The following is a 6,346-nucleotide window of genomic DNA, read 5'->3' as shown; positions in this document are numbered from 1 at the left end:
CTCTCGTCAACGATTTATTTCTCTATTACATAACAATTTTACCCTGATTTCTGCATTTCCATCCTTATTATTACTTCAACTACTTTTCTCTCCGCCTTCCTTCATTTTTCTTCTTTCTTCCTCCTCTAAAGTACTGCCTTCTTTCCTCCTTTTCCTCTTTTTTTTTTTTTTCCCGTTCTTCCCCTCCATCCTCAGTACTTCTGTCACATTCTTCTTATTTCTTCTTTATCTTGCTTTTCCTTCTCATCCTCACTACTTTCTTTCTTGTTCAGTTTCACTCTTTACTTCTGCTTCCTTCAATCATCTCTGCCATTTCTCCTCATTTTCAGTACTTTTTTTTTTTTTTTTTGTTCCCCATTCTCACTACTTTCTTATTTTCATTTTTCACTCCTCATTCCTTCAATAATTTCAGCCACTTCTCATTTTCAATACTTTTTTCTTTATTTCCTTTGTTTTTTTCTTAGCTTATTCCCACCCTTCCACCTACTATACATTCTTTCCTATTCTCTCTGTTTTACTCATTCACTGGCCTCGTGGCCCAACGGATAACGCGTCTGACTACGGATCAGAAGATTCCAGGTTCGAATCCTGGCGAGGTCGATCAAGTATGTTTTTATACTCTTTCACTTAATCTATTCCATTCTCCTTGAAAATGCCGATCAAGAAAGCTTAATACTGTACAGTAGAAAGCTTTGTACTGTAACCATGGCTGCGTACAGTAGGAAGCTTAGTCCTGTAATCATGGCTTCGTACGGTAGCAAGCTTAGTACTGTAATCATGGGTGCGTACGGCAGGAAGCTTAGTACTGTAATCATGGGTGCATACGGCAGCAAGCTTAGTACTGTAATCATGAGTGCGTATGGCAGCAAGCTTAGTACTGTAACCATGGCTGCGTACAGTAGGAAGCTTAGTACTGTAATCATGAATGTGTACGGTAGCAAGCTTAGTACTGTAATCATGGGTGTGTACGGCAGGAAACTTAGTACTGTAATCATGGGTGTGTACGGTAGCAAGCTTAGTACTGTAATCATGAATGTGTACGGTAGCAAGCTTAGTACTGTAATCATGGGTGTGTACGGTAGCAAGCTTAGTACTGTAATCATGGGTGTGTACGGTAGCAAGCTTAGTACTGTAATCATGGGTGCGGACGATAGCTGTAATATTCAAATTTTCATAAACATAGGTAGAGTGAATTAGTTCGTACAGATCGAATAGTATTTATTTTAAGAAATATTATGGAGAATGATGGTGATGAATGTGATTTGCCCACCACGCCAACTGCTAATGTCAATATCAGCGCATGACAAAAAGGAAATCCAAATGTGAAAGGAACACGCGGGAATATACCTAAAACAAAAATACTAAAACAAAGAAAACACTGAAGACGAAGAAATAACTCAGCGTAGTAAATAAAAACGAGATAAAGCCAAAACAACAAAACGAAAGAATCCACTGTAACGAAATAAAATGTTAAAGGAAATGAGTCAAAACCAAGACCACACACACCAAAAAAAGCGGAAAAAAAATAAATGACTAAAATGACGAGGTAAAATTAATGAGAAACAAATGCGGCAAATATACATGGACGCTAAGTACTATACATAGTTATATCTTAAGTCGTTTTAATTTCGTACCCACCTTCAGCACTAATGAGGTGAAACAAGGTGATTATTCATCGTACTTGTAATCCACGTGTACGCCGCAACCTGAATTCTGCACTAATTGGGGGTCGGCAGCACCATGAGGGTACACTCACCTGAAAAAGTAATGCACATTCATTACCATATTTTAGTAGAGGAGGTTATATGTCTCCTTTATTGGTAAAATGGAGGGAAACCGTAGAGAAAGAAAAAGATGATGATGATGATGATGATGAACAGGAGGTGGAGGAGGAGGAGGAGGAGGAAGTTAAAAATACTGATAACAGGAAGAAGATTAAGGAGAGAAGGAAACAGGAAAGAAAGGAAGAGGAGGAGATAAAAATACTGATAACAGCAACACGATTAAGGAGAGAAGGAAAGTGGGAAAAGAGGAAGAGGAAGAGGAAGACAACGGGGATAACTGGAAGGGGGAAGATGATGAGGTTGTGTACTGGGAGGAGGTCGAAGAATAATGGTCGCATTTATAAAAGCGATGGAGGACGAAGAAGCAAAACAAAAGGATTAACCGAAAGTAAATATAGAGGTTTCCACTCTCAGGACACAGCGTTCATCATTATACATACATACATACATACATACACAGATCACTCGGCAAATAGATATAGCTTCATAGATGCAGACAATCAGGCAGGTGGATAGATACATGCAAAAATAAAAGAAACTGACAGACGAAAAAAAAAAGACATCTAGTAAAATGAACACCAATACGAACAAACGAATACGTATGTAAAAAACGGCGAAAACAAAGTAAAAAATAGATGATGAAAAGTATTGGGCCTGTGACTGACTGAAGCTGAAATCCAAAGAATGAGTGGAAATGTTGGCAAGAAGAGGATGTGGAAATCTGATTGTACATTCCATTCTGGTCTTGCTGTATTGACAATTCCATATCAGGGGAAGGCGTGCGCGTGTGTGTGCGCGCGCGCGCACGTGAGGGTTCGCATGACACGTGAGAGAGAGTTGCTTCGGTAAACACGCCATATAGAATTTCTGTCATTTCCAGATCTGTCAGGTGCCATCAGGGCCATTCAGGCCCATCACATCGATTCAGGCCAAGAGAGATTGTTTCAGGTGGTGCCTACGAAAGTGCATAAAAAAAAAAATCAGCACCATTTGGAAAATGAATTCTGAAATGTTCATTCAGGTCTTTAACCCTTTCTGCCAGAGGACGTCCTTTATATTTTATTCTGGCTTCCTTCAAATGATAGTATTCACCCAAGACTTTTCAAAGTGGCATGGTTATATATATATATATATATATATATATATATATATATATATATATATATATATATATATATATATATATATATATATACAACCTTCATTCACATATTCAGTGGCAGTCTTTCTTAATTTGGATAAAAATTGTCTGGCTGTATTAAGAATATAAATGTAAAACACTTTATCGGTCTGGCTGTGTTAACCATTTCTCTCCCATGACGTACTTTTCATTATATACTTGCAATTTTCAGACGCATTTGGTTGAGTCTGGGCGAGAATTTTTGAACTAGATAAGTTAGATACAACCTTGAGACCTTTCCAGGGCAAAATAAAGTCGTCTAAATGTTGCAAGAATAAACTGCTAAAAGACGATAACGTACGGGAAGTGCTAACAGTTTGGATGGAATGGGCAGAGAGGAGTAGGCATGATCAGCTGGGATGGTAGTGGGGACTGACAAGGAGATTACACCGGCCTGTGGAGATGGACCTTGTAGAATAGTTGGAAGGCCACTCGCAGCACTTACTATGATATTCACCAAACCACAGCAGAAGTGGGGGGGGGGGGAGTGTAGAGAAGAGTGGGTAGGATGAGTTGGGATGGTGAAAAGTGGTAGGGCATGACAGGGAAAGGTTATGAGAAAGTAAGCTATCTTAGGCTAAGTTCTACATGAGTGTTGCAGGGCGGCCAGTAAGGTGTAAGGCAAAGATCTATCCTGAAGTAAATGAAAAAAAAGGTACATTCGTTGACCGCGCGAACTGGGTCACTCTATGGAATCTTCAAAAAGGGGCGTGGTGAGCAAAGAAATGTGGAGGAAGGGATGGAAATTTGGTGGGTGGGTAGTGCTGGAGCGAATGTTTTATGACTAGCATTTTGAGTGTAGTAAAGGGCTATTTCATAATATACTCCAAGAATGAATATGTTATGGGGTAAAGTAATAGGCCTGGGGGGCAAAGAAGTGGGTGTGCTGAACTAGAATTGAGGAGATGGAGCGGGAAGGGACCATGAGAGAATATCCTGCGATTGTGGATTCGTGCAAGGATCAATTGCTTAATTTTTGTTTCAAAATGTTCTCCAACAATGGCAGGAGTCAAGAACAAGACAGACTCGTGTTGCTCTCACTGCCCTGGAGTTTTGCAACTCAGGTAAAAACGGAGTGACTGGACCAATAGTAGGCAGGACGGGCTGGGATGGTGGTGAGTAGCGGGGTAAGGGTGGGAATTGAACATCGTTTGAAAAAGGACGCCGTATGCGAGACGACGATCAAGGTTATGAGATTTTCCTTAGAAAATCTATGAAAGGATAGAAGAGGGTCAGAAAAGAAACAGGGTGGTTGGAATGGGTTGGGACGGTGGTGGGTGGTAGGGCAAGAAGGAACGTAGGCTAATATGTGTAGCTAAGGTGGATGCAAAGTTGGTTTAAAATGGATGTGAAGGAAGTTTAACTAGCAGATGAAGAGAGGCCACTCCTAAGGTGATAGAATCATTGGCAGTGGCAGGAATAAAACTAATAAAAATTCTAAACCGGTTAATGAGACACTAAGGATTATTTTGTAATCCTCATTAGACAAGTAGCCACCCCTAAGCTGATGAGAATGGTCTGCCTGCAGTAAGAATAAAAGTTATGACTTTTCACTGAATGAATGGGTTAAATAATAATTTTCTTCTAACAACAAGAAAGGAAGCATGCGCACTTCCCATATTCCACACGTGTGACGTCGCAGGTCAAAAGCTAACAAACGAAGCAGTTTTGACATACCCATACTTTTGCTTCCTGGACACAAGAAGTAAAATAATCCATCAAAAAGCATCTACACATATTTCGCTGTCGCTTCAGCAGGTCACAGGTAATGACAGCCATTCCAAGAAACAGTAGAGAAAAATAAACCAGACAAGCAAAATATCCAGAAAACATGTGGCACTCCTAAGCCCCCACCAGAAAAAATGGGACAGTAAATAAGAGAAGAACTGTGCGAGTTTTTGATGAAGTAGCCTAACAAGATGTCAATGGGAGACTCGTTAGTGCTCCTATTCACACAGTTGTGGATTTCAGCATGGCATATTCTTTTTAATTTACAGCAAATTTACACATTTTATTTACGCATATTCTTATTTCACTGATATTTTTTTAATCTGTACTAGATTTTCTGTTTTTTGTTTACATACTTATATTTTACTGTGTTCAATTAATGTATTCCTTATGATAGCGTGTTGTCCTACTTTCTATATCTACCTCCGGACGATTTTATTCAACGTCATAATGATGTCTAGTGAAGTGAGAATTCATGAAAGCTTTATCTAAACCTACCGTTCGGAAAGTAACACCCTAACTAAATAAAACTGCCTGGTGCTCGGAAAGAAAATATACAAAACGTGACTGGAAGGGTCTAACTAACTAGGCTATGATGATGTCTCTAATGTTATACTGCTGCTAGGGGCATACGGGTTTTCAAAGGAGAGAGAGGGGTCACTCGTGGATGAAGGCGTTAGGAACAACGCCTATTTACGTTTTCAGCACGATGGCACACTTTTGGTTCTATTAGTTCCCCTGCCAGACCATTCGCTCAGCCTTATAATAATCCCTCACAGTGAAGAGGCTGCAACCACTCTCCAATAACCAGTCCACTCTAGTCACATCTTCCAACTTTTATTCTCGCTTTTATTCAGAGTGGGAAAGACTTTTCCACGTGAAGCCAGATACTGCCTGCATTAACCACTTCAATAGGAAGTAGCAAGATTAGAGTAAAAAAGATTTCACCTGATTCATAAGGTTATTGTACCTCATACGCTGGTTTTGAGTATTAAGTATAAAATCTGTTCTATGTCAGCTTATTTATATATCTTATACGAAGTATGTCCATCCTTCTCTATCTATTTATCTACTTCTCTATCAGTATACGGTACGTCTACTGTACATATGTACCATTCTATCTAACTACCTAACTACCATATCTACTGTTAATTTATTACCTAACTCTATTTGTCTGTCTATCTGTCTACTGACTGTCTATCCATACCATGTCTAAGTGAGGGAAATGAGAGCTAGAAATGGAAAGGTGACCCTTCTATAGACAGGATTACACCAGCTGATAAGCGTATACTACTGGGGAGGCTGCAGGACCCTTTGGTATTCACCTCTCATTTTGTAATGTATACCTCTATTGAAGTGAGTTGATCTAGAGAGGAAAAAAGTTGTTCTACATAGACTCAACTTAGCTGTGGAAGTGTGCCTCTGGCGGGCTATACCCTTGGACAACTTCAGTGTAGTTAGTGGCACTGATGGAAAGCTTCTACGATTGTACTGGTCCAAATGGCCGTACAACCAAAAAATAAAAAGAGCCTTTTTCCTTCTCCAGTTCACAAAGACTTGTGGGTTGAGAACTGCTGGATTATGGTTGCAGTGGCCTGATCTTCACTGTTGGAATTAGTATTTGCCAGAAGGGCTGTTAAGAAGAATGACCACA

The 6,346-nt window shown here is 39.7% G+C and overlaps 1 non-coding gene across 1 annotated transcript; it reads left to right on the top strand.

The window, feature by feature from the left end:
* The first annotated feature begins 527 nt into the window (after positions 1 to 527).
* Positions 528 to 600, top strand: TRNAR-ACG (transfer RNA arginine (anticodon ACG)). The gene has a single exon. It is a non-coding gene; the product is annotated as a tRNA-Arg (tRNA).
* Positions 601 to 6,346: the final 5,746 nt, after the last annotated feature.

The sequence above is a fragment of the Coenobita brevimanus genome, chromosome 51 (genome assembly GCF_032717465.1).
Source record: "Coenobita brevimanus isolate Jiangsu-jjx chromosome 51, ASM3271746v2, whole genome shotgun sequence".
Classification (NCBI taxonomy): domain Eukaryota; kingdom Metazoa; phylum Arthropoda; class Malacostraca; order Decapoda; family Coenobitidae; genus Coenobita; species Coenobita brevimanus.
The sequence above is the reverse complement of the archived record's forward strand: the minus strand, read 5'-3'. Positions and strand labels throughout refer to the sequence as shown.